The sequence below is a fragment of the Suricata suricatta genome, chromosome 1 (genome assembly GCF_006229205.1).
Source record: "Suricata suricatta isolate VVHF042 chromosome 1, meerkat_22Aug2017_6uvM2_HiC, whole genome shotgun sequence".
Lineage (NCBI taxonomy): Eukaryota > Metazoa > Chordata > Mammalia > Carnivora > Herpestidae > Suricata > Suricata suricatta.
The window spans coordinates 81,921,149-81,930,418 of record NC_043700.1 but is presented as its reverse complement, the minus strand read 5'-3'; the positions used below and the strand labels follow the sequence as shown (position 1 = coordinate 81,930,418).

General features: G+C 43.1%; 1 protein-coding gene across 6 annotated transcripts in view; it reads right to left on the bottom strand.

Moving 5' to 3' along the window:
* Positions 1-8,663, bottom strand: part of ELF2 (E74 like ETS transcription factor 2) — a 98,549-nt gene extending 89,886 nt beyond the window's left edge. For 4 of the 6 annotated variants that reach the window (XM_029940868.1, XM_029940879.1, XM_029940875.1 and 1 more), the window contains exon 1: positions 8,470-8,663. The gene's annotated coding sequence lies outside the window, so the exon portion shown is untranslated. Of the gene's footprint in view, positions 1-392; positions 412-8,003; positions 8,022-8,469 lie in introns of those variants that run through there. The other 2 variants (XM_029940873.1, XM_029940869.1) reach the window with 2 other exon arrangements.
* Between the last annotated feature and the right edge of the window lie 607 nt (positions 8,664-9,270).

Here is a 9,270-nt window from a genome sequence, read left to right as displayed (position 1 = left end):
TATCATGTATCTTGAATGTATCATAAATAAGCTGCTATATTACAATTGCCACTTCAGATAGCTGTGAAATTAGGTGATTAACTAGTTGGTACCTAACCTTCTAATTTCTGTATAAGTCTAATTACATGAAATAGAAGTGGGGGTTTTGATTTTTTACTTTGCTTTTCTGTTTGGAGTATCATTGAAACTACTGTATTGTAAATGACGGAAAATAAGTGCATATGTTAAAAAAATAAATTGTATAAAAAAATAAATAAAAGATTTTGAATGGGAAAAAAAAAAGAACAGAAAAACAAAATTGGAGGGGTTACACTATCCAGTTTTATAAGTTACCACAGAGCACAATAATCAGGTCACAGTAGTAAAAGCATAAAGACATATTAGAGGGGCACCTGGGTGGTTCAGTTGGTTAAGCATCCTATTCTTGGTTTTGGCTCAGGTCACGGTCTCATGGTTCATGGGTTCAAGGCCTGCATCAGGCTCTGTGCTGACAGTGTGAAGCCTGTTTGGGATCCTCTCTTTCTCTCTCTTCCTCTCTCTCTGTCCCTCTCTTGCCCATGCTTTCTCTTTCAAAAATAAACTTAAAATATTTTTTTCATTAAAAATAAATTAAAAAAGGATAGACATACAGATAACGGAACAGAATTGAGTGCAGAAATAAATCTTTATATTTATAATCAGTGGAAAAATGATATCTTTTCAACATAGATATGTTGCCTTTTCAACTAACTGTGCTAAGAGAATCCATATGCAACAGATGAATTTAGACCCTTCACACCATACATAAAAATTAACTCAGATCCAAAATCTAAGAGCAAAAATTATAAAACATCTAGAAGAAAACAAAAGAGAAAATCCTCAAGATCCTGGATTAGGCAAAGAGTTCTTACAACAAAAGAATGATCTATAGGGGCCACTGGGTGGCTCAGTCGGTTAAGCCTCCAACTTCGGCTCAGGTCATGATCTCACAGTTCTTGAGTTCGAGCCCTGTATCAGGTTCTGTAGTGACAGCTCAGAGCCTGCAGCCTGCTTCATATTCTGTGTCTCCTTATCTCTCTGACCTCCCCTCCACTCCTGCACTCTCTCTCTCTCTCTCAAAAAATAAACACTAAAAAAAGATTTTTTTAAATGACCCATAAAAGAAAAAAAACTGGGAAATTAAACCCCACCAAAATTAAAATTAGGGGGAAGTGGGCACCTGACTGGCTCAGTCAATAGAGCTTGTGACTCCTGACTGTGGGGTCATGAGTTCAAGTCCCAAACTGGGCCTAGAGCTTACTTAAAAAATAAAAACTCTAGGGTGCCTGGGTGGCTCAGTCGGTTGAGTGTCTGATTTCAGCTCAGTCAGCTGAGTGTCTGATTTCAGCTCAGTCAGCTGAGTGTCTGACTTCAGCTCAGTTGTGATCTCACGGTTTGTGGGTTCAAGCTCCGCATCGGGCTTTGTGCTAACAGAGTGGAACCTGCTTCAGATTCTCTGTCTCCATCTCTTTCTGTCCCTCTCCTGCTTACACTCTCTCCCTCTCAAAAATGAATAAACATTAAAAATTTTTTAATAATAAAAATATACAAACTCTAAAAAAAAAATTTAAGTTATTACACTTCAAAGGCCTCCAGTAAAAAATGTAAACACAAGCCACAGATGAGGAGAAAATATTTGCAAATCATGTATCTAATAAAGGACTTGCATCCAAGTCCAAGAATATATAACAAACTTTTACAACTCAATAATAAAATTTTTTAAAATGGGCAAAAGATTTGAATGGCTGTTTCAACAAAAGGGATATATGAATGAATAATTACCATGAAGTGCTCAATGCCTTGAGTCTTTGAGGAAATGTGAACTTAAGCCACAATGAGTTAACCGCTTCATACCTACTAGAATAGCTATAACAAAAAAGACAGACAAAAACTTGACAAGGATGTGAAGACACTGGAACTCTTACACTGCTATTAGAAATGTAAACATATGGCCACTTTAGAAAACAGCATGGTCGTTTCTTAAAAAAAATAGGTAAGCCAGCAATTCTATTCCTAGTATCTACCCAAGAGAATGAAACCATATATATGTATATTGAATGCAAGTAAAGACTTGTATTCAAATGTTCAAGCTGCATTATTTTCAACAGTCAAAACTGGAAACAATCCAAATGCCTATTAACTGGTCAATAATAAACAAGATGTGGTATATCCACACAGTAGAATACTACTCAGCAATAAAAAGGAACAAAATACTGGTACATGCTACAATATGGATAAATCCAAAAAAACAATATGCTAAGTGAAAGAAGCCAGATGTTTCTTGTATTACCTCATTTCTATGAACTCTCCAGAAAAGGCAAATCTATAGAGACAAAACACAAGTCAGTGGTTGCCTGGGATGGGGGTGGGGGGTTGACGGTAAATGCAAACAGGCTAGAGGTAATTTTTGCAACGGGACAGAAATGTTCTTAGACTGGCTTGTAAGCTTACAGCAGCCCTGCTGTCAGTCTGGGAGTCAGGTACTGTGTGTCCCGCTCAGCCTCTGCCGTCCCCCCCATGTCTTCTCCATCCCTAGGCTAGATCGCCTGGAGCTGGCCTCCCCGGCCTCCTGTTGGCCCAGTGCTGAGTGGCAACTTCACACACATAAAGCTCTGTTCCTGATCACCAAGCAGGGCCTGTTGGCTTGAGAAGACCTTGGGCACTCCCCCTGGCTGGCTGGGCCACCAGGCTCCCTCCCGATTCTGGGAAGTCCAGAGGAGTGTCATCTCCCCAGTCCTCTCTCACAGACCTTTCTTTGCTGAATTAAAGTCTGTAGAAAGAAAGAAAGAAAGGAAGGAAGAGAGAGAGAAAGAGAGAGAGAGAGAAAAGCAAATCAAAGCACAGAGAAAGAAAGGGAAAGAAAAAGGAAGGAATAAATGAAGAAAACTGGCTTGTAATGATAGTATTACAATTCTGTATGTTTACTAAAAATAACTGAATTGTTTTTATGGCTGAGTAATATTCCATTGTATATATATATTTATATACATTTTCTTTTTTAACTTTACTTAAGAGAGAGAGAGAGTACACACACATGAGAGAGAGAATACTAAGCAGGCCCCATGCTCTCAGTGCAGAGCCTGATGAGGAGCTCAATCTCAAGAACCATGAGATGATGACCTGAGCTGAAATCAAGAGTCGGGCATTTAACTGACTGAGCCATCCAAGCACCCCTGTATCACATCTTCATCTATTCATCAGTTGATGGATATTTGGCCTCTTTCTATAATGTGGCTATTATTGATACTACTGCTATAAACATTGGGATGAATGTGCCCCTTTGAATCAGTATTTTTGTATCTTTTGGGTAAATACCTAGTAGTGCATTTGCTGAGTAGTAGGATAGTCCTATTTTTAACTTTTTGAGGAACCTCAAAAAGTTTTCCAGAGTGGCTGTACCAGTTTGCATTCCCACCAGCAGCAAAAGAGGGTTACCCTTTGTCTACATCCTCACCAACATCTGTTATTTCCTGTGGTTTTAATTTTAGCCATTCTGACAGGTGTGAGGTGGTATCATTCTAGTTTGGGAAAAATAAATAAAAAACAAAATATAAAAATAACTGTGCACTCAAAATGGATTCATTTTGGGCACTGAAGAACTCAAGATACTAATTTTTTAAATTGAAGTATGGTCGACATACAATATTATATTCAAGTGTACGACACAGAAATTTAACATTTATATAGATTACAAAGCAATAATCACAATAAATCTAGCTACCATACAAGTTGTTACATATTCATTGCACTTCTTGTGCTCCACATTGAATCTTTATGTCTTATTTATTTTACAATGGGAAGTTTGTACCTTTTAACTCCTTCCCCTATTTTTTCCATTCCCCTGCCCCCCTCTCCCCTCCAGCAACAGACCAAATTGTTCTGCATACCTATGGGCCTGTTTCTGGTTTGTGTTTCATTTGATTTGTTTTGTTTTGTTTTGTTTTTGATTCCACACATAATTAATATCATACAGTATTTGTCTATGACTTATTTCACAGAGTGTAATAAATACTCCCTAGATCCATTCATGTTGTTGCAAATGGCAAGATTTCATTCTTTTTTATGGTTGAGTAATATTCTGTTGTATATATACCACATCTTCATCCCTTCATGTATCGATGGGCACTCAGGTTGCTTCCATATCTTGCCTATACTAAGTAATGCTGCTATGAACACAAGGGTGCGTTTATCTTTTAAAATCAGTTATTTTCATTTTCTTCAAATAACCAGAAGTGGATTTGCCAGATTGTACAGTTGTTCTACTTTTATTTTGCAGAAACTCCATAGTGTTTTCCATTATAACCATACCATTTTGCACTCCAACCAACAGAGCACAAGAGTTCTCTTTTCTCCACATCCTTGCCAACACTTATTTCTTGTCTTTTTGATAGCAGCCATTCTAACATGTATGAAGTGACATCTCGTTGTTGTTTTGGCCTGCATTTCTTTGATGATTACTGATGCTGAGCACCTTTTCGTGTGTCTGTTGGCCACCTATATGTCTTTTTTGGAGAAATGACTAATTGGGTCCTCCGCCCATTTTTCAATATATTGAGTTGTATGTTTTTTATATTTTTTGGACTACTGACCTCTTATCATTTACATCATTTACAAATATCATCTCCCATTCAGGAGGTTACCTTTTCATTCTGTTGATGGTCTCCTTCACTGATGGTTTCATCAGCTTTTCAGTCTGACATAGTCCTACCTATATTTCTTTTGCTGCCCTTGCCTGAGAAGATAGATGCAAAAAAATATTGCTCAGATAAATATCCAAAAGCTTACTGTTTATGTTTGCTTCTAAGATTTTTATGGGTTTTGGTTTTACATTTAAGTCTTTAATCCACTTAGATTTTTTTTCTTATATGGTATAAGAAAGTTGTCCAGGGGTACCTGGCTGGATCTATCGGTGAAGCATTCATCTCTTGACCTGATGGTCATGAGTTCAGGTTCCACACTGGATGTAGATCTTACTCAAAAAATAAATAAAAAATAGGATGCCTGGGTGGCTCAGCTGGTTAAGCGTCTGACTTCAGCTCAGGTCATGACCTCACAGTTCATGAGTTCGGGGTCCAGGTTGGGCTCAGAACCTGGAGGCTGCTTCAGATCTGTCTCCCTCTCTCTCTGACACTTACCTGCTTGCACTGTCTCTTTCTATTCTCTCTCTCTCTCTCTCAAAAATATATAATAAAAACATTTTTAAAATTTAAAAATAAAGAAATAATAAAATAAGAAAGTGGTACAGTTTCATTCTTTTGCCATGTAGTTGTTTAGTTTTCCCAGCACCATGTATTGAAGAGACGGTCTTTTCCCTGTGGTAGCTTCTGGCCTCCTTTGCAATAGGTTAATTAACTTTATAAGCATGGTTTAATTTCTGGACTTTATTTGGTTTTATTGATCTTGGTGTCTGTTTTTGCACAAGTACCATACCATTTTGAGTACTATAGGTTTGTAGTATAGTCTGAAATCAGAGAGCCTGGTTATCTTCAGGTTTGTTCTTCTTTCTCAAAATTGCTTTGGCTATACAGGATCGTTTGGTATTACTTGTTCTAATTCTGTGAAAAATGCCATTGGAATTTTGATAGAAATTACAATCTGTAGATTGCTTTTGATAATATGGACATTTTAACAATATTAATTCTTCTAATCCGCTAGTATGGTTTATCTTTCCACTTATTTGTATTATCTTTAATTTCTTTCATCAATGTTTTATGATTTGCAGAGTAATGGGTTTTAACTCCTTGGTTAAATTTACTGCTTGGTATTTTTTTTAAGTTTTTAACGTTTATTTTTGAGACAGAGCGAGAGAGACAGAAAGAGATGCATGCGGGGGAGGGGCAGAGAGAAAGGGAGGCAGAATGTGAAGCAGCCTCCAGGCTCCACACTGTCAGCACAGAACTCACCACAGGGCTCGAACTCACAAACCACGAGATCATGACCTGAGTCAAAACTGGATGCTCAACTGATTGAACCACCCAGGCACCCTAGTATTTTATTCTTTTTGATGCAGTTGTCAATGGGATTGTTTTCTTACTCTTTCTGATAGTTCATTATTAGTGTATGGAAATGCAACAGAGTTGTGCATATTAATTTTCTGTGCTGTGTACATACCCAAGAAAAATGAAAACATATCCACACAAAAACTAATACAAAACTGTTCACAGCAGCACTTTTCATAAGAGCTAAAAGTGGAAACTCAAATGTCCACCAACTAATAGATTAACAATGTGGTATATCCATATGATAGAATATTACTCACCAATAAAAAATGACACATGCTACAACATAAGTGAACTTTGAAAACTTTATGCTAAGTGAAAGAAATCAGTCATGAAAAATCACATATTGTATGACTCCACTTAACATAAAATGCCCAGAGTAGGCAAATCTATAGAGACAGATGAGTGGTTGCCTGGAGCTGGAAATCTTGCGGGAGGGAGAGTAACCACTAAAGGGTACAGATGTCCTTTTCCCAGTAATGAAAATGTTCTAAAACTGATTATGGTGATAGTTCCACAACTCTGTGAATATATTAAAAATGACTGAATTGTACACTTTAAATTGGTGAACTGAATGGTATATGAATTATATCCCCATAAAACTGCTACCAAAAAAAAAAAAAAAACTTGATGTACAGTCTATTGAGTAGGTAAAGGATATCAACACTGGTAGGACTACCACAACCAAAGTTACCAATCTATTTAGGACAAAAAACTCAAAGTTCCAAATACTTCCTAATCATACTCTATTTTGTAAGTGATTATATATCTGAAATGAGAAGCAATGCTTAATCAAAGTAATTTGTTATGTCACTAACCTTAAAAAATAAATTTGACATTAAATATTCAGATTTCAAATGCCCAAGATACTTCAATTTTCTACTTCATGTGTTTACTAGGAGGTAATTTAACGACAGTCATAGGAACGTCCTGCATAAACTATATTGCACTATATATATATAGTAAATCTATGCAAAATGTAATCATTCCTGAATTCCTTAAATGAAATTCAATAATTTCCAGGTTTCTATAAAGTCATTCTACCTTTCAAAGAGAGGAAGAAACTCTGATAGGCAAATATCCATTTCTACCTTGGTAAACTGTACATTCTGTGATTCTGGCACTATAGAAAGTGCATACTTTGCCTCTCCATAGTGACTCATAGGTAAAAAGGAAAGTAAATCTGATTATCAAAGACAAGATTACTGTTCTATCATCACAGAATTAAAATTAAAACCACACAACTAAAGTAAAATGTTTATGAACGGGGGAAATTTTAGTTTTAGAATGAAGTGGCCCTCCCTCTCTCATTTAAACAAGTACTAAGAACTTAAAGAAAGGCTGTTCTGCAGCGAATCTAGCCCCTATAAAGAGAGCCCAGGATATTGGCACATTAAAAACAGTGCAATCGGGATTACTCTTGGCCTTATGGAATATTTTCTCTATTCTTTATTGACAAGGAATAAAAATGCCCAACTGGGGCAATAGGGGAGGAGGGCTGGGGGCGGGGGGGTCGCTCGGCTACCCTGCTCTCAGAGCTGCTCCGTAAGTCAGCACCAACCCTCCCAGAGCCCTCACGGTTCCTTTCCCGCGCCCCCAAACATCCAGTAGCACGATCCCAAGGGGACAGCTTCCCCAACAGAGAATCCAAAAGGCGGTCATTGGACGCGCGTGTTACCGAGCCCGTTTTTGTTTGGTTTTAAAAAGATTCCTATCACAGCCAAGCCTCCCTACCCCGGGGGAATTGGGGGAAGTGGCAGCAGGGGGCCGGCGTGGAAAGTGAGAATAAAAGAAGAACCGAGTACAACCTGCTAGGCAAGCTAGCCGAGGAGAGAAGGAAAGGTAAGAGGCGACGATAAGGCCGGACGGGGAAGGAAACTGGTCTCCAGCCCTCCACGCCATCCCGAGCGGCCCGAGCCTCGCAGGACCCGCCCCGATCTCCGTGCCCTGCCCCGGCGCCGGCCGCAGCCTCCCGCCCTACCCGACCTTCCCAGGACGCGTTTCCTCCGGAGCCGGACCCCCGCCCTGGCCTCCCCGCGGGATAAGGCGGGTCAGTTCAGTCCGCTTCTCGGCAGAGGTGACTCGCGCGGAGATGTAAACACAGCGAGACCAGCTGCGCTCGGCCCATCCCCCCCGCCTCCGCCGGGGTCCGTAACCTCTTCCCTCAGCCCTGCCCCGCGCCCGGTGCTCCCCGCGGGCAGGCGCGCAGCGCGCCTTCCCCTTTCTCCAAGTCCGGGTTCCCGACCGTTGCCCGGGGGCACTCAGCCCCCTTCCCCAGCTCCTAGCCGTTGTCACCGCCACAGCCTCCGGAAAACCCTCGGCAAACCCCGGAGCAAACAACACAGGCGCGGGGCGGGGGTGCGGAGGGAGGAGGCGGCACTCGGGACGGCGAGGCTTTATCGCCGCGCCCTCCGCACTCCCTCCCACCAGCCTCGGCTGCCCGCGCTCTTACCTGCTCTCCGCGTCGCCCGGGAAGACCACGGCGTTGCTTTCCCTCCCGGCAGGGCCGCGGACTAGCACCGCCGCCGCCGTTGGCCGGGCGTCCCGAGGGAACCGGGGCCTCCCCGGCAGCCCGAGCCGCTCCACTGGGAGAGGAAGAAACAAAACAGCGGCGAGCCGCCCCGCGCAGCGCCCCCCGCCCGCGCCGCCCCACCGATCCCCAACCGCCCAGGCGACGGCGGCGACACAGAGCCCGGCGCGGGGAGCAATGGTGGCCCCCGCCCTCGCCCCGCTCCCGGCCCCCTCCCTCCACCCCCCGCCTCAGCTCCTCCCCCTCGGCCTCCTACCGCCGCCACCAGGACACTCGAGTCCGCCTCCCCCACCCCGCCCGCTCCGAGCGCTCCTCCCCTCCTCACGCGGCGAGGGGGGGGCGGCACAGCCAGTCACCGCCGCGTCTGTCAAACCAGGGCTGGCTATTTATACCCGGCGGGGCCCCCACTGTCCCACTAGCCGGCCAACCTGCTTCGGTGGCTGTCTTGACTCTCGCCCGCCCCTTATCCCCCAACTTCTCCCAAACCCGCCTTCTCAGGTAAAGACTCTGGGCACTTGTCCCGCGCTCTGCTCTGGGATCCCCCATCCCACTCTCGGCTCCAACGCCGGACTGGTGCCGGGGCCCCAATGCGCGGGCAGGCGCGTGGGGGTGGCGGGACCGCGCGTGCACCTGCAGCGCCCGCCCGCGTCTCCCAGCTGGCCGGGACCGCACGCACACACCCTCGCCACTCTCAGAAGCCTCCAGCGGACCCCGGCTGTCACT